Source organism: Fukomys damarensis, unplaced genomic scaffold, assembly GCF_012274545.1.
Source record: "Fukomys damarensis isolate Sample0158 unplaced genomic scaffold, DMR_v1.0_HiC HiC_scaffold_4, whole genome shotgun sequence".
Taxonomy (NCBI): Eukaryota; Metazoa; Chordata; class Mammalia; order Rodentia; family Bathyergidae; genus Fukomys; species Fukomys damarensis.
In genome coordinates, this window is record NW_022900916.1 from 24969744 (window position 1) to 24989757 (window position 20014).

At 38.2% G+C, this 20014-nt stretch overlaps 2 pseudogenes; both read right to left on the minus strand.

Moving 5' to 3' along the window:
* The window catches only part of LOC104874155, a 21671-nt pseudogene extending 8700 nt beyond the window's left edge, over nt 1-12971 (minus strand).
* Nucleotides 12972-14523: 1552 nt separating this feature from the next.
* Nucleotides 14524-15243, minus strand: LOC104874134 (annotated as a pseudogene).
* Nucleotides 15244-20014: the final 4771 nt, after the last annotated feature.

The following is a 20014-nucleotide window of genomic DNA, read 5'->3' on the forward strand; positions in this document are numbered from 1 at the left end:
ATATATATATCCTACTCTTTCTTTTGTCTAGAAAACCCTAACTCATACCCACTTGTTCATTTTAAGTGGATAGACAGCCTTTTGCTAGCTCCAACTGGTAAAGCTTCCTAGGTAGTGGCAGCACTAAACAAATGGTAGTTATGGTTCGTGTCAAATGTCTTGCTGGTCATGCTACTTGCACAAAGCAAGTTCTGAGTAGGGTCGAACAAAGATAAGTACCAAAAATGGAGCTCTTGCACAAGTTATCAGATAAGTCAAGTACTCAAAATTCTTGATGAATGGGGCCTTGATGGAAGCAGGAAAGCTCTTCACCTGTTCTATCTCCTCTGTTGGTCATAGCTACCATACTCGTGAGCCTATTAATTTTCAAGGCTCCCCCAAATCTGGGAAGAGGGAGAAATGATTAGGAAAAGTTAAAATACCACAAGTCTCATTGTTCTCATTGAGATTCAGCCATTTTTCTTAAATAAATAACATTAGATTGTTGCAAGTCTTTAATTTCCATCCTTCTGAAAAAAAAATTAATGTTGACAATTTCCCAGTACTCTTGTTGCTTTTATAGGGTAGTAGATTTTCAGAGGTCCCTAGTCGGACATTCTGAAACTTGAGGTCATACTTACATAATTTATATGCTGTCTTATAAAAAATATGCATGACATATATCTCTTTCATTGTTTTTACTGGAAGTGAATGAATACCACTGATTGGAAGAATTCTCCTGAGACCAACTTTTGGCTTGGCCAACCGAACTTGTTTCAAACTTCCTCCACTACTTCTATACTTCCGATGCTGGACACTGTAAGACACATTGTGATACAATCTGTGGTCTTGCATCTTTGCATTACAAGTCAAGGTTGATGCAGTTAGTGTCAAGACTACTCCTGTGTGCCACTTCCACATTAGAAGTTCTGAAAAGAGCTTAGTATCAGTGTATAACTATGACCTACAAAGATATATCCCACTAGACAAGAGCAAAGCATATTGTCAACTTGATTTATGCTTAGTTCCCCAGAATACCCACAGACACTTCATCACTACCTGATAGGAAAGGAAGTACAGTGGTACCTCAGTCCACAAACAATTTTTTCCATGATTCTGGTCATAATCCAAATTAGGTGAGAACCAAATCAAATTCAATAGTTAAGTTCAGTGTTACCTTATAAGGAAATTTGATTTGGTTCTTGCCCAGTTCAGTTTGCAACAAAATGGCAGAAAGAATTGAGTTTGTGAACCAAGCTACCACTGTATATTAGGAAATCAATATTGTCCCACAGAACAAGTACAGCTTTAGGGAGCTAGTCTATGTGTGGATACAGGTGTGAATAATTTATGGAAATTGTGGAAAATGGAGATAGGCTGAGCTAACATTTCAAAAGTCAACAGACTACAACAAAGTAAAATCCAACAAAGTTAAATAAGTTCAAGAAATAACAAACCTTCTCCAAACATTTGATACACAAATATATTTGAGCATTTTCTCCAAAAAGAGCATATCTTACCTATTTCCAAAAGATGTTTCAAAGATGCTCCACCATTTTCACTAATGCAGACATAATACTGATGCAACTAATCAGGCAAAGCACACTTACTACTCTCAGATTAGAAGCAAAAATAAACAGAAGCCTAGGAATCATGGCAAACTAGTTCTCCAACGCTTAGGACAGCTGCCCAGGGTTGATGGAGTTATGCGCCACATTCCACTGAGCTGAGGAACCCTGAATGCACTCTGCTCTTGGTTTTATGCCCTAGGCATCACTTGAGATCAAGCGCTGTAGTACATCCTGTTCCGGGAAGAATAAGGACACAATTCCGATTGTTCTGGACATTACCTCCCTATCTCAGGATGCTGCAAATTAGTTAGCTTGAGAATCGCAAGGAGCAACAGATGGGAGAAAGGTAGGTGGGGTCGGTAGGGTCAGCTAAGAGCATAAGGGATCTGTTCTCATGCAGGTGTATCCCCACAGAACTAATTCTGGGGGAGAAGCACAAGCTGGTTCAAAAGATTAATATTCCAAGGGATACATTTTGGGAACTTCTGAATTAAATAATAATTATTATTATCATTAACTCAGCAAACTAAATGGAATGCCTTGTGCTGGCATTTTTATAACCCTATGCCAGTTCCATGCGAATCTATTTTTACAGTTAAGGAGACTGAGAATAAGAGAAGTTGAACTATTGCAGATAGCAAAGTTAGTTAGAAATTATTGTACGGCAGTACAAAGCTGGGCCCTCAGCATAGAAAAATAATTGAGACACATTCACTGGTTAGCATTATAAAAAGGGAAGAGTTACTACACTTACCTATGTCCCTTAGAGATGAATAGCAGTGACTGATATTCTTAATAGACATCAATCTTTCTAGCCCATTCCATTTCGGGAAATTTCTTGTATGTGACTTGTTTTCCCACTTGATCCTCATTTAATTGATATTATCTGGATGACTGTACTTGTAACCTTACTGGTTGATCATTGTTTTATCCTGCCTCATAGTCAACTTGGCATTTTCCACTGGGTCATATAGTTTTGTTCACTTTGTAACCACCTCACCTCATGGCTTTGTCCTATTAAACACCTTTGAAAGGTGGAGTGGGCAGGCAACCCACTTTCCATCGCCCTTTGGTCTCTCTTAGACAGAGTTTTCTTTCTCTCAATAAATTTTTCCTACTCTTAACCTCCATTGTGCCTAGAATTCACTCTTCTATTTTAAACAACACGAACTCCTGCTTCAGATACTTAGCAGGTGGGGAGCTAAAAATATTTCCCTTGTTTGGATTATTTTTGCTTATCTCGATACCATTTTTTTATTACTTTGTGCCCTTATATCATTTTGGAGGCCCCAGAGAGATTAGACTAAGGCAAGAGTTTGTTTTTGTTTCATAGGTTTTAACTTTCTGGTCTTTCTGCTTCATAAATTCTAACTTTTTGTTCATAAATTCATAAATTCTGGTCTTTGTTTTATAGATTTCAGGCTTTTATTTCAAAATTGTCTTAATTTTGGGATTTTTTTTTTTTGTTTTTTGTTTTTTTTTTTTACCGAGGATTGAACTCGGGTCCTTGCGCTTGCAAGGCAGGCCACCAAACCGCTGAGCTAAATCCCCAGCCCCGAAATTGTCTTAATTTTAAGTTGTATGTTTTAAATTTTTACAAATTGCTTGTTTCTCTTATGATGCATTGCCTTTGTTAAAATTATGTTTTATTCTTGTTTTACGTTGCATTTGAATTTAGCTGCTTAAAAATGCTGTAGAATGAGTCTTTTATGAAATCCAGTTTATATTTCAGAAATATACGTGACTATTAATAAGTAATGGGACCCCACCCATCAGTTAAAAGATGAAAAGTCGATGGCTATTCTTACGACTACTTGTGGGACAGGTTTCACTGAGATGTTCCGGTTCAATCCTCTATACTCTAATGAAAATGTTGGGGCTATTCCACCTGTTTCCTTTCTGGTCTGAACTTCTGCTGCTGAGGAGGCAAGCGTAGCTCTTGAGATTCCCCATCCCATTCCTGCCCTTCCAGGCTGAGATGACAACTCGTGAGCAAATTGTCTTAGTAATTCAATGTGAGCACAGAAAACAAAACAAAAAAAAAGAGTTTTTTTTCCTGGTCTCATTTCTGATCTTTCCCTGCCGCTTTACCCTTTCCTTTTAAAGGAGTGTAAAATAAGAAAAAGAAAAGATCTCTCATTTTAGGACAGAATCCCAACCTTCTGTCTCTCCCCTCCTAGGCCTGGTCTTCATTATTTGTGTGTATAGAAAAAAATACTTTTGCTGATTGTTTGTGGGCTTTGGAACTTTGTAGACTTAAAGAGTGCTATGTGGTCATTTTGTTGTTGTTGTTTTTGAAGTTTAAATGGCTTAAACCTTATTAGGACTTTTTCTCTCTGCTAATAAGATAGAAACTCCCTTTAAACTTTTCTCCAACTTGTTCAGAGTTAACTTTAGAATTAGCCACCTTATGGTTAGACCCTCTTTCCTTCCAAGGGGGTCAAGCTGAGATAGCTTATAGCAGCTGTTTTGTCTTACATGAAGGAAAGTGGCAATCAGTCGGGGACTTGCATTTGTTTTTTTATATGCTAACTAGAATAAAAACAGAATCTGGTCACCTTTTTCTTTCTTGCTGTTATTGCATAAGAAACTGATAAAGATGCCTTTACTAACATGTAAATTGTGGCTACTAGGTGGACCTGTGAGTTTAAAATGCTTGGTGAATTTAAAATGGACCCTAAAGGAGTAGTCTTATCTTGCTGCTAAGGAAGGTTGCCTATGTGACTAGATAGACAACAGAAATGTCTCACAGGTTTCTCTGCCCTCAGGCCCAGGGCAGAACCTGGCCGGCCTGGCTTTAGAGGTGATCTCTTTTGCAGGCAAAAAGTGCTCTAATTTGACCATTAACTTATTTTCCTTACTTTCTTTCAAAAATTTTGAAAGTAATGGTTTAAATGCTTGGTTTGATAGCAATGTTTCCTCCTCCAAACATGATTGTTACAGCTAAAATCAACTGTAACTTGTGCTTTAAGTGTACCTATGGGAGTAAGGAAAAGAGTTTTCTGGGGAGATATGATCCTGTGCTGGTAGAAAGGTAGACAGTCCTTGGGGGTGGGGGTGGTCTAGGTCTCTCTCCCGAGGTAGATAGCTGCCCTGGAGGGAAGAACCTTTGCACATGTCTTGGGGGTATAAGAATTGAGCAGAGACTTACAAATTGCTCTTTTGTTTCTCTCTGGTTTAACCTCTTTCTTTTGGAATGTATTCTTAAATTTTGAAAGATGTTCCACCCTCACATGATGAGAAAGAACAAATTACTATTTTTCTACACCTGCGCATGGTGTGCCCACCTCCTAGAACCAAAATAAAATACAAAGAACAGTATTGATTATGATGCTATTATACTGTGAAAGGAAAAAATGCTCAAAATTCTTTATGTTCAGATTTTCTTTACATTAAAAATCCTTGCTTCTGCTCAAACATAAATGGGGGCGGGGAAAGACACCTCTCCCTTAAGACATTCAGTGTCACTAAGCCTGGGGCTACTCTTTGCTCTTTAGAAGCTGAGAACAAAGTTTCCCAGATGACTTTAAGCCTTGACTACCAGGTGCTGAGGGTTGTGTTTGGGCCAGCCTTAATTAGAACTTCCATGAGGCTATATCTGTCCTTCACTAGTCAGGTCTCTTAAAAACAGTATCCCTTACACAAAGTAAATGACAAATATGGGAACACTCAAGATTATATGTCTTTTCCTCTCAGTGACCTGTCAGAATTTTCAGACATGTATTTTTTTTCTCATTGAGTTTATTGGTATATTTTAGGTACATAGTACAGTTACATTCATTATTGAGATCTTGTAGCTTTAAATGCCAGGTCTTGGTTCTCATTTTTTTACCCTTGACCCTGCCCTCCCTTCACCCCTTCCTCCCCTCCCCATTTACAAACACTTTATTTCCATTTTTTCATATTTTTCTTTTCCCTTATTACCTTTCCCCTATCCTTCCCACTTTCCCTACACCTTTAGCCCTTGTCTTCCTATTTCACGTTGTCAATTATCTCATTAGTATCTTATGTACTATTATAGTTTATTCACACCAGAGAAACTATTCAGTATTTAAACATGTGTGACTTATTTATTTCTCTTAGGAGTATATCCTCAATATGTATCCATTTTCCTATGATTGAATCTAATTTCTTATTCTTTATGGCTGAGTAGTATTCCATTTTATAGAAAAACCACATCTTTATTCAGTTTCCAACTGATGGGCTGTTTCCAAGTTTTAGCTATTATAAACTGTGCCACTATAAACATAGGTGTGCATATATCACTGTGATGTGATTCTTTTAATTCTTTTGGCAAGATACCCAGCAGAGGGATGGCTGGATCAAATGGAACCTCTAGTCCAAGCTCTTTGAGGTATGTCCATATTGATTTCCATAGTGGTTGCACCAGTCTGCACTCCTACCAAAAATGGAGAAGGTTCCTTTCTCCCCACAACCCTGCCAACATTTGTTATTGTGTGATTTCCTGATAGCAGCCATTCTTTGTGGGGTGAGGTGGAATCTCAGTGTTGTTTTCATCTGCATCTCTCGAATGACCAGTGATGTGGAACATTTTTCATGTATTTACTTGATGCTTTTACTTGTTTGTCTGAGAAATGTCTGGTCATTTCAGATGCCCATTTTTGAATTGGGTGTTTATATTTGGGGGGCTGATATTTTGAATTCTTCATATATTCTAGATAATAGTCCTTTGTCTGAGGAACAGCTGGTAAACATTTTTCCCACATTGTAGGTTGTCTCTTAGTTCGGTTGATGGTTTCTTTTGCAGTGCAGAAACTTTTTAATAAGATGAGATCCCAGTTGTTGATTCTTTCTGCTAGTTCCCATGCTACTGAGGATTTGTTCTTAAAATCTTTTCCTATGCCAATGTCTTCAAGAGTTCTGCCTAACTTATCTTCCAGCAAGTTTAGTGTTTCTGTTTTAATATTTAGATCTTTCATCCATTTGGATTTTAATTTAGTGCTTGGTGAAAGATAAGGGTCCAGTTTTAAAAGGTTGAAATCCAGTTTTTCCAATACCATTTATTAAAGAAGCTATCTTTCCTCCGAGGATGGTCAGCTCCTTTGTCAAAGATGAGGTAGCTGTGTACATCCCGATTTGTTTTTGTGTCTTACAATCTGTTCCACTGATCCTCAGGTCTGTTTCTTTGACAGTACCATGCTGTTTTTATCACAGCGGCTTTGTAGTATAATTTCAAATTGGGAATTGTTATACCCACTACCATGTCTCTGTTGCCTAGGATGGCTTTTGTTATTCTAGGTCTCTTCTGGTTGCAAATGAATTTTTGGATTCTTTTTTTCTAGTTCTGTGAAATATAGTGTTGGAATTTCAATTGGTATTGCATTGAATCTGTATAGCAGTTTTGGTAGTATGGCCATTTTCACTATGTTGATTCTTCCTACCCAGGAGTAGGGGATATCTTTCCATTTTCTTATATCCTCTTTGATCTCTTTCTTCAGAGTGCTATAGTTTTCAGTGTAGAGGTATTTTGCTTCTTTTGTTAGACTGAATCCTAGATACTTCATTTTTTTATATGCTATTATGAAAGGAATTGTTTCCCTAATTTCTCTCTCAGTGACTCTGTTATTTGTGTACAAGAAGGCTATTGATTTTTGGGTGTTCACCTTGTATCCAGCTACTCTACTGAATCTGTCAATTAAGTCTAGAAGTCTTTCTGTGGAGTTTTTTGGGTCTTCATTGGAGAGTATTATATCATCAGCAAATAATGACAGTTTAAATTCTTCCTTTCCTATCTTTATTGTTTTAATGTCTTTCTCTTGTCTAATTGCTGTGGCTAATGTTTCCAGAACTATATTGAAGAGGAGTAGTGATAGTGGGCATCCTTGTCTTGTTCCTGATTTTAACATGAAACTTTTCAGTTTTTGGCCATTTAATATGATGTTGGCTGTTGGTTTTTCATAGCCTTTACTAAGTTGAGATATAGACCATCTATTCCAATTTTTTGCAGGATTTTCATCATGAATGGGTGTTGAATTTTGTCAAATGCTTTTTCTGCATCTATCAAGAGGATCATATGGTATTTGTCCTTGACTTTGTTAATATATGATGTACTCTGTTTGCTACTATCTTATAAAGTATTTTTGCAACTATATTCATTAAGGAGATTGGCCTGTAGTTCTCTTTTTTAGTTGCATCTTTCCTGGCTTGGGAATCAAAGTGATACTTGCTTCCAGGAATGAGTTTGGAAGTATTGCTTCCCTTTCAATTTCATTGAAAAGTTTGAAGAGTAAAGGCAGTAGTTCTTCTCTAAATGTCTTGTAAAATTCAGCAGTGAATCCATCAGGGCCTGGGCTTCTCTTTGTTGGTAAATTTTTAATTACATTTTCAATTTCACTGACTGTAATCGGGGTGTTTAAAATGTTTTTATCTTCTTTGTTCAACTTTGGTAATTCATGAATATCTAAAAATCTGTCCATTTCTTCTGTGTTTTCCAATTTATTAGAGTACAGGTTCTCAAAGTAGGTATTAATGATCCTCTAGATTTCTGTTGGATCTGTTGTGGCTTCACCTTTTTCATTCCTGATTACATGGATCTGAGCCTTTTCTTTCCTTTTTTTGATAAGATTAGTTAAGGGTTTATCAATTTTGTTTATTCTTTCAAAAAGCCAACTCTTTGTTTCATTTATTTTTTGTATCATTTTCTTAGTTTTCATTGCATTGATTTCTGCTCGGATATTTATAATTTCCTCTCTTGTTGAAGCTTTGTGTTTTTCTTGCTCTTGTTTTTCTAGTAGTCTAAAATTCATCATTAGGTTGTTTATTTGGGCTCACTCTGTTTTCCTAGTGTGGGCATTCAGTGCTATGAATTTTCCACATAGAACTGCTTTCATTGTGTCCCATAGATTCCTGTATTTTGTATTGGCATTTTCATTTATTTGTAAAAATTGTCTAATTTCTTCTTTAATTTCCTCTGTGATCCATTGATAGTTCAGGAGAGTGTTGTTCAATTTCCATATATTTGTGAAGTTCCTTCTGTTTCTTGTGCTATTGATCTCCAACTTGATTGCACTATGATCTCATAATATACAGGGGATAACTTTGATTCTTTTGCATTTCTTCAGACCTGTTCTGTGAGCTAGTATGTGGTCTACCTTGGAGAATGACCCATGTGCAGCTGAAAAGAATGTATATTCTGATTTTGTGGGGTGGAACACTCTATAGATGTCTATTAAGTCCATTGCATTCAAAAGCTTGTTTCAGTTCTCATATTTCATTGTTGATTTTCTGCCTAGATGATCTGTCTATTTGTGATAGTGGGGTATATAGACCCCCCACTACAATTGTATTAGTGCTTATTTGGTTTTTCATGTTACTTAATGTTTGTTTTATGTAGTTGGGGGCATTAACATTTGGTGCATATATGTTTATGATTGTCATCTCTTCCTCTTGAAGTGTTCCCTTTACAAGGATGTAGTGGCCCTCTTTGTCTCTCTTAATGAGTTTTGGTTTGAAATTTACTTTGTCTGCAAATAAGATTGCTACCCCTTCTTTTTTCTGGGCTCCTGTCATGTGGACAATTGTTTTCCATCCTTTCACTTTCACTCTATGGGCTTCTTTTCGCACTAGGTGGTTTCTTGTATGCAACATATTGTTCGATTTTGCTTCTGAATCCATTCTGCCAGTCTATTTCTCTTGCTTGGTGAATTGAGGCCATTGACTTTGATGGTTATAACTGATATATACTGACTTATTATTGTCATGTTATTGTCCTTTTGTTGACTCTTTTTACTTTGTCCCCCCTCTCCTTTTAGTTTCTTACCTTGCCTATTTGATTTGGTCTGTTGGGCCTCATGGTGTTGTGACCTTCATTGACTTTTTCTAGGATATTGTTTAGAATTCCTTATAGTGCTGGTTTGGTATTCATGAAGTTTCTCAGGTGTACTTTGTCATGGAAGTATCTTATTTCCCCATCCATTTTGAAAGAGAGTTTTGCAGGATACATCAGTCTAGGTTGGAGGTTGGAGGTGTTTTTTTAGGTCAATAAATTTAAACATTAAAAAAGGAAAATTAATTTTAAAATTAAAAAAGGGCCAGGCATGGTGGCACACACCTGTAATCCCAGTACTCACGAGGCCAAGGCAGAAGGATCACTGTGAGTTTGAGACCAGCTTGGGCTATGTAGTGAGTTCCAGGTCAGTCTCAACTACATAGTGAGACCCTGTCTCAAAAAACCAAATAAATAAATAAATAAAATAAAAAAGGAATTGAAGTTATCTCATGTATGTTATCACACCATAGTGTAATTAAACTGGAGATCAATAATATAAGAAACTACAAGAATTTCATGAACACATGGAAATTGAACAACACTTTCCTGAATAATCAATGCGTCACAGAGGAATTTAAAGAAGAAATCAGGGGTGGGGCACACCTGGGCTCAACCAGCTGCTCATGTCCACTCTGGCTCCCAGTGGCCCACAACACATGGGCCCAGGCCCAGCGCCGCTCCCACACTCCACACCCTCTGGTCCTTGCTCTGGCCCTGAGGCCCTCATCCCGTGTCACTGAGCCTCACGGCCTGGTTGCTGCACCACCGGGCCAGACTTCCTGCTGTCCAGCACTATGGTGCACTCACTGGTGCAGCTGGGCCTGCCAGGCATGCAGAATCTGAAAGCAGACCCAGAGCAGCTTTTTACAAAACTAGAGAACATTGAAAGGATTCTTTTGGTGAGGTCTTCAAAGGCATTGACAATCGGACTCAGAAAGTTGTTGCCATAAAAATAAGCTGAAGATGAGATACAAGACATTCAACAAGAAATTACAGTGCTGAGTCAGTGGGACAGTTCATATGTAACCAAATATTATGGATCTTATGTAAAGGATATGAAATTGTGGACTATACTACAGAGCCACTGTTATAAAAACAGCATGGTACTGGCAAAAAGACCCTAGGATCACCAGAATAGATTAGAAGATGCAGAAACAACTCCAGACATACCAGCTACCTCATCTTTGACAAAGGAGCCAACCATCCTCATTGGAGGAAAGACAGCCTATTTTTTTTTTTTCTGGTACCAAGGATAGAACTCAGGTCCTTGCACTTGCGAGGCAGGTGCCAGAACCACTGAGCTAAATCTCCAGCCCAAGATAGCCTCTTTAATAAATGGTGTTAGAAAAACTGGCTTTCAACTTGCTAAAAATTAAAACTAGATCCATATCTTTCACCACGCACTAAACTAAAATCCAAGTGGATTAAAGATCTAAATATTGAAATAGAAACACTAAACTTACTGGAAAATAAATTAGGTAGAACTCTCAAAGACATTGGCATAGGAAAAGACTTTATGAACAAATCCTCAGTAGCATGAGAACAAGTACAAAGAATCAACAACTGGGATCTCATCTTATTAAAAAGATTCTTCATTGCAAGAGAAACTACCAACAGAGTTAAGAGACAACCTACAACGTGGGGAATGTTTTTAGCAGCTGTTCCTCAGGCAAAATTCTACTATCTAGAATATATAAAGTACTCAAAAATATCAGACCCCCTAAATACAAAGACCCAATTCAAAAATGGGCATCTGAAGTGAACAGACATTTTTCATAAATAGAAGTAAAAGCAACAAATAAACATATGAAAAAAAATGTTCAACATCACTGTTAATTCCAGAGATCCAGATGAAAACAACATAGAGATTCCACCTCACCCCACAAAGAATGGCTGCTATCAAGAAATCAACCAATAACAAATGCTGGCAGGGCTGTGGGGAGAAAGGAACCCTTCCCCATTATTAGTGGGAGTGCAGACTGGTGCAACCATTGTGGTAATCAATATGGAGATACCTCAAACACCTAGGATTAGAAGTCTCAATTGACCCACGTATTCCCCTGCTGGGTATCTTCCCCAAAGAGTTAAATGGATCATACCATAGTGATATATGTGCACCCCTTTTTATAACAGCACAGTCTGTAATAGCTAAAGTTTGGAAACAGCCCAATTTCCCATTAACTGGAGACTGGGTAAAGAAGATGTGGTTTTTCTATAAAATAGAGTACTTCTCAGCCATAAATAATGAGAAACTAGAGTCATTTATAGGGAAATGGATGCATACTAAGGCTGCACTCTTAAGTGAAATAAATAGAACACACGTGTGTAAATATCAAATAGTTTCTCTGGTGTGAAAATCTAAACATGTAAATAAGGCTCAAATTGTATAATTGATAATGTGAAATAGCAAGAAAAGTGCTAAAGGAGTAGGGGAAGTGGGAAGGAGAGGGGAAAGGAAGAAGGGAAAGAAAAAATGTGAAAAAAGGAAAAAATAGAAACAAAGTCTTTGAATATAGGTAAGGGTGGAGGGTGAAGGGAGGGCAGGGGTATGGGGAGAAAATAAGAACTAAGATACATCATGTAAAGGTACAAGATCCCAATTATGAATGTAATTGTACTGTATGCCTAAAAAGTACCAATAAACTCAAGTACAAAAAGATAATAAAAAGGTAAATGTATATACTGACAGTAGATATGCTTTTGCTATGCTGCATGTTCAGGCCAGTCTATGCAGAGACAGGGGACTTTTAACAAATGTGGGGAAAGCCATCAAAAATAAAGATGAGGACAAAGAAGCTAGCCAGTCACAAGCCAAAAAGGACCCCCAAGGCTGCTGGAAGTGTCCAGATAGCTGTATCTACCTCCCCAGGCACTAGGGTCACAACTCATTCAGCAGCTACATTCAGTCATGCACCTAGGGGGTTCCAAGATGGCTGAGCTTCTAGCTCCAAGATATTGTCACCCAAAATTACAAGAACTAGTTCATCAGGCCTCTCTTAGGTGCCCAGCCCAAGGTACAAATGAATCCCCACCCCTCAGAGTTTGATTGAAGTGAATGAGTCTGGCGGAACACTGAAAAGTGGACTTCACAGAGATCAGGCCCCAAGCCAGCAGCTATTGATAGCTTTTGGTGTTCAGTGGATACCTTCTTATATTGGGCAGAGATCTATGCTGCTCAGCAGGAAACTGCCACTGTGGTGGAAAAAGCTGCTCCAGGAATTGATCCCAGGTTTGGGTTACTGGTGTCCATTGGATCTGACAATGGCCCTGCCTTTATAGCCTTTATAACTCATTTAGTCAATAAGGCACTAGGTATAAATTGGAAACTCCACTGTGCCTACCGACCTCAAAGCTTGGGGCAATGGAAAAGATGAATGGGACCCTAAAATCTACTTTGACCAGCTTGACTTTAGAAACTGGTGAAGGGTGGGCCAACCTGCTGCCCTGGCCATCCTTTGAATGAGGGACACCTCTTATAAAACAGGCTTTACTCCCTAGCAGATTATATTTAAAAGGCCCCCTTCCCTGCTTACCCAAAACAGGTGAGACGCTAGAGGAATTTTCTAAGCAGTCTCTATTAAAGTACCTTCAGTCTCTTCAACAGGTACAGGCTTCTGTCCATACCAGCTCATGTGCTACCCTACCCTTACCCAGCTCTGTGCCCTGCCACCCATTCCAGCCAGGAGACACTGCGCTCCTCAAGGCCTATCAGAAAGAGAAATTCACCCCGCTCTGGAAGGGAGCATACACTGTTGTCTTCATCCTGGTTTTCCTTGGACTCCTCATCAGACCCTGGGTTCTTAATTAGATAATTAAGCTTGTAAAATAGCATATAGCCTCTGTTAAACTTATACATGAGAACCTACTTATAATCCCCTACCCACTCAGGAGGCTCGAGATGAGTCAATGCTTTTACACCATACTTAGAGGAGTTGGGAATGTGAGAGCTAACCTGACTCCATTTGTATACCTGATTCCATTTGTGCAAAGTTGAGTGATTCTGTATGGTAGCCTTCCCCTTCCCCTTTCGGAGACGGCTACATCCTGTGAGTCTGAAACTATGTTTTCTCTACTACCTTATAAACAGACGAGTGCCACACCTGTATGATACTTTGTTTTAACTAAACTGTGTGAAACTGCCCCTGACCCCCATTGATTTAGCAAAGTTCTGCTCTGTGAAATTCTGCTTGTGTTCTCTGAGCCCTTCCCCAATAGAAGAGCCCTTAAAGGACCCGCAAACTGCCTTTCCCTTGTCCAGAGTTTTTGGAGTCCTGAGCCTGCTCTGGAATGCCGGCTATCACAGTAAAGGATTCCATTTACTTCAGAGTGTGGCACATCTCTATAGCTCCAACTTATCTGGCCCTACCGCAAAGGTACCTGGATAAACACAACCAACATTTATGAAAAAAGAAGTTGGTTTTAGAAGTGGTAAGGACTAAGGAGTTTCAATTGACACTATTTATGTCCTTCTGAAACTCAAATGAGGGAAAACCTTATTATCATTCTATTAAACACCATGTAACTAAAAATACTGCTCAAAGGAATGTGAATTCAATGTACATATCACAGGATTGAAACTACAGACAAACAACCTAATCAATGAGATAAGTTAAAAAGTAACTAAGGGCCGGGGATTTAGCTCAGTGGTGCCGCTGCCTGCTTCTCAAGCACAAGGTCCTGAGTTTGATCCCCAGTACCAAAAAAAAAAAAAAAAAAAATTAATTAATATACAACACTATTTTGGAAGCATCATCAGAACAAATAGAAATTTAATTATGAAGTGGCCTGAGCAGTCTGTACTGAGATTTTGCTTAGTAGTTAAAGAGACTCTCAGACATCCTGGGAAATGAAGTCATGCTCTGTTACTCCTCAAAGGAAATCTGACAGGTTTGGTAGTATCTGCTTACTGCCCAGCAGTTCTAGGAGTTTTACACACCAAGTAATTCAGTAACTAATAGGAATATTGAAGCAAAAGAGGACAAAAGCAGACTTTGTAGTCTACAAACTATGCATGAATACTGTAACATTTCACCTGGGAAAGCCATTGTGTAGAATTTTTCACAAATATTTACTGCCATGGTACAAAACAATTATGTGCAAGGCCCCTAAAGTAGCAGTTGGAGTTTATATAGAGAAAGATGTCACTATCTCATAAAATATGCAAGATAAGGAATTTCCCAGAGTTTATAACACAGAACAGTAACCTCCACAGGCTCCTCCTCTGTGGCTTTCTTCCATGTGTGACAGTTTGACTCCTTTATTATGATTTTCACTTTCCCACAATCCAGGCAACTGAATGATCTTTCCAACAAGTTCTGCAAAGGCACATGGTACACCATCACAGGTTTTTGTATTTATCTCCTCTATACATAACATGGAATGCTTTGGGGGAAAATTTCAGGCCATCACTTCTATCAACTTCACAATTTTCCTTATTGATTTTGTTTCCAACTAGCATGTTTACTATGTCATTTCTTGTATAGCATGTTTCCAATTCATTTAACCAATTATCCAGTTTAACAAAGGTGTCACTTTTTGTGACATCATAAAATAATAAACACCCTGTGCATCTTTGTAGTAGCTGGGAGTTAATGTTTGAAACCTCTTTTAACCAGCAGCATCCCATACTACAAGTTTAGCCTTATTTCCATCCACTGAAATTGTTTTCACCTTGAAGTCAACACCTATCACTGGTGTAAGTTCTGGATCAAACATGCTATCTGTGAATCTCAAGAGAAGGCTAGAACCAGGGATTTAGCTCAGTGTTGCTGCCACCTTCCTTGCAAGCATAAGGTCCTGAATTTGATCCCCAGTACCAAAAAAACTCAAGAGCAGGCTGGACTTACCCACACTACTCTTGTCGATGATAAGGATCTTCAGAGTAGTCAACATGTCCTCGTCCATCCTAACCCTGCTCCATCCTGAGCCCAGCTGGCTAGCTGGGCACCTGGCCACTGTGTGCACCTTTCACCCATTCCCAGGATAAAGGGAATGTTATAAAGTAGATATTATAGATTCAGAGTAATTTATTTAAAAATAAGCCCAGCCACATGTGGTGGTACACACCTGTAATCTTAGCACTAGGGAGGCTGAGGCAGGAGGATTGCTGGGAGGTCAAGACCAGCCTGGGCTACATAGTGAGTTAAAGGCCAGCCTGAACTACATAGCAAAACACCGTTTTTTAAAAAAAAAGCCCTAACCAGTATATTTTCCCTCTCTCCCTCTCCCTCTCCCTCTCTCTCTCTCTCTCTATAAAAAAGCAGCCATTCAAGTTCTTTGATTATCAATTTAATTTTCTGCTTGGCGATGCAGTTGGAGTTAATCACATCTTTTGTCTCTGGATACATGTTTTGCTAAGGATTATAAACCCACCCTGGGAAAGCTCTTGATCTTAACTGTCTTTCTACACCTGAGATGATTAAGATATAGTTCTTGTGCCATACTTAAGAGTCACTAAGAGTCACTCTCCTGTCCCTTCTCCACTGCCCTTCTCCCCTCCAAAAAAGAACAGTTTTCAACAGTTTTTAGTTCAAGGCACTTCGCTCCTCTGTGGCTGCTGGATTTCAAGACAAAGCTTCCAGAACAGTGGGTTTTCCCCTCCCTAGGAACCCTTTCAGAGTAAAGCTTATCTTCCATTTATCTCTGGGCCATATTAAAAAACTGGTCTAGGTTTAATACTAAAACTTTCAAAAAATAAATATAAAGGTTTTAGTCCAAATTTATGTGTCATTCAGTCCATAGATAGGATTGGAGACTGATTCCTCTTACTTCCCTCAAGAATGATGCTGACTGGTTCTTATAGAATAGCTAAGTTTATTGATTAAAAAATTTCCTAGGGAAACTTATGAGTTTAATAACAGTTTTTTTTTTGTTGTTGTTGTTGTTGTTGTTGTTGTTTGTTTTTGTTTTTGTTTTGAGACAGGGTTTCACTATATAGTTGAGTCTGACCTGGGCTCACTGTGCAGCCCAGGCTGGTCTCGAACTCACAGCGATCCTCCTGCCTCAGCCTCCTGAGTGCTGGGATTACAGACATGCGCCACCATGCCCAATTTAATAACAGTTTTAAACGAAAACAGGTATTAAAGAAGAGGCACAGCCCCAGTCCGCAGAAGACTGCCTCTCTAGTTTTGATTTTTCTCCAGAACATTTTGCCAGGCTAGCCACTATTCTCAGAGATATGCTGAGGCTCTGAAAAAGGAAAGCCTATAGATAAGTATTGTCCAAGGGTCACAGGATCACAAGGAAGGGGGCCCAAGTGTACAATAAGAGTAGCCAGCCTGGCTTTGGACACTTCCTCAAATCTCCAGTTCAGCACCACTGGCACTGGATGGGGTGAAGTCTAATGGATGCCTTAGATTGGGCACAGAACAAGAGGGTTATACAGGGATGCCTTCTTTCTCCCGTTTTCTTTTCAAAATGGGGGGGGGAACTGTCATAGGTAGACATCTAGATGCAGCACAGCAGGTTGGAGCCTTGACAGGCCTTCTTCCTTCACTGTCTGGAATTCATACTTAGCTCCAAAGAGTGGTACCTAGTCTCTTGTACACCCAAACCCAGCCTGAGCACAACCCCTGAAAATAGTGAAAATTACATTTTAATAGTTGGTCCCTTTAGAGGGAACAGTTATATGTGGCTATTACAACAGTTTTGACCATAAAGTATGACTATCCAATAACTATGGCCATCAAAACAATGAAAAGCCTATATAACTTGATATTCCAATCAGATACATGGACAGCCTAGTGCCCATCTTTAAAATGGTATTTGCATCTGAAATAGGAAGAAAAGGGCTAAAGGTGTAGGGAAAGTGGGAAAGATAGGGGAAAGGTAATAAGGGAAAGGAAAAAATAGGAGAAAATGAAAACATGGAAATAAAATGTTTGTAAATGGGGAGGGGAGAGGGGGTGAAGGGAGGAAGGAACAGAGGGAAAAATGAGAACCAAGACCTGTCATGTAGAGGTACAAGATCCCAATGATGAATGTACCTGTACTGTATACCTAAAATGTACCAATAAACTCAATGAGGAAAAAAATGGTATTTGCTTTCAGAGATGTAAAAGATTTTATTTCTTCTGATTATTACAAGAGACTGTTAATTGGCCAAAAGTACTGACTAGTCTTATTTATTGTTACAAACCTAAAAATTATGAAAGGCTTATTATAATTTGACTTGGTCATATACATCTGAGTGCACTCTGGTTTATAAACAAGTCATTTTATGTTTGTTTACCTGTCTGTTATATTTGTTACAATATGTACAGCTATTTTGTTTGAGCTCAACAATTTTTTCTTCCTTTTGCTCTTTTGGATTTTTAAAGACGTTTGCCTATAACTTAAATTGGCTTATAGATAAATGTCATTAAATACATGCTTCCACCCAAGTGGCTAGTTGATCAAAATAATATCAACAGTAACTCTACAAATACAATATATTGTTAAGAACCTTTCATTGATCAAACATAATGTGTTAATTGCTATGATCTGGTTCTTATAGTCATCTAAAAATTTGTTAATAAAGAGCCTTGGGTTTAGGAAAACTACTGGACAGGACTCCCTCTGGTAAATAAAGGAGCAGCTGCCTGGAAATAATTTGCTTCAGTCTTTGTTCACAAAGGGGACCCCAATAATTTCCAGTCTTATGGAAAATACACCCTAATAAATATTGCTAGACATATTATTGTGACATTTACATTGGCCATCATCAAAAATCTAAGTTTTCTTAAAATAAAGCAATAGTGTTTTGGTACTTTAATTTTTTCCAACATATACAATGATCTTATAAGCAAGTGAAGACAGTTTGATGAGTTTCATCTCAATCTCAAGGCCTACTGCTTTTTCTTTCTTCATTGTGTTTTTTGTACATCCATTAATATTATTTTAGGCTCTTTTCTGTAGACTTTTAATGTAATGGATGCCATTAATTATTTGATAATGCTTTTACATGTTATTATTAATTTCTTCTCGGTTGTGGTTCATAATCTGAGTGACGACTGGGCAATGAAAAGAATTTGTGGAGTGATTTCCATTATTATGTCGCTGTTCTTTTTCTGAAGTTGAGATCTTTGTTCTTTTCTAATACATTTTTTTCATTTCTTTTGAAGCACTCCAGTTTCTGAGTCCCATTTTCTATTTCAGAACCCATTCTTCTTAGGATAGGCCAAAAGCCATTTTGAAATTTCTTCTCCTAATTTTTCTGTCAGTTCATAGAGGTTTCAGTCCATAATCAACCGACCCCAAGGAAAGGATGACAAACAGGCACAGCAGAGCAGAAACAACAAGGCACACACAGGCAGCAAGGATAACAAGAGAGTCAACAATGAGGTTTTATTAGAAGATGTTCCTTTTTTGACACTGGAGATCAAACTCGGGACCTTGTGCTTGCGAGGCAGGCAGCGGAAACAACTGAGCTAAATCCCTGGCCCTTAGAAGATGTTCTTGACACAAAACTCAATTAAGGGACAAAAGGTACCATGTAACTGTGATACTCATTGTTATTTCATGGTGTACTAAATATATTCATGCCTTCTTGGTGTATAAGTCTTCTGAGATATTGTCTATGGTAACTTTTTTTTTTTTTTACTTAGGTATCTACCTTTCTCTTGCACTCCAGCTACTTGTGATAAGAAGTACATGTTAAACCAACATGAGATCAATAATTAAATAATAGTTTTTATATGAGATATATGTTATATGTGTTACCACACTTAGGGATGCTCAGACACCAAAGAGTGCAAACAATGTCACACACTAAAATTAGAGACTAGACATTATAAACTTCTAAGGTACCTTTATAGGCTGATATATACATTCACTTTAAATGACATCCTATTAAAAGATAATAAATTATAGAGTTTTCTTTGTATCATTTAATATCTTGTGATCAGATGAGGTTTCTGACAAGAAGACTATATCGTACTAAGACAGACATATAAGTGTGTTACAAAGATGTCACCATAAATGTCATGCTAAAATACTATGTGTGGATTTTGATCTTAGGTTTCTCTATATAATGTAAAACATTATACAGGGGTTCAACTTTTAGAACAACCATGATGATGAAAATAAGTCCTCTATACTTTATATTTCAAAGTGCTTGATATCCAGGTAAAATTCTAATAGTTAAGCTCACTACTCTCTCTACAATGCTAACGTCACTGACCTTCTCTTTGGGGTGTTCAACAACTCAAGTTTGGAGACCAAAACTAGAAAGGTAACCGGGCTAAGAGGACAGACAATATTTTGGCTGTGGCCCTCCAATGTCAACAAATTTCCAGGACATGAGGAAACCTTTTCTACAGGATCCTACATCTTTGGTAAGTCACCCAACCTCCTGAGCAGGGAGATTGTCGGAAGCCAGAGGACAAATGCAGTGTGCCAAAGGAAGATCATCAAGAGGGAAAAGTCTCCCATGCTTTCACTAAAAGTGACATGCTCAAGCAAGCTTATGATCCATCCTGATGGCTGACACTGACAGAAAAGCTGAGAGGCTCTATGCATGGTTCCAAAGTAATGGCTAAGCAGATTTAACTGACCTTGCTAGACAGCAAGAAGTTAATTTGATTGACACAAGTCTCACTCTAAGTTGGTCTTAAACACCCAGTAGAAAAGTATAATTACAAATATTAAGTAAATATAATAATATATATTATAGAACATGCAACTAATATATATTTTT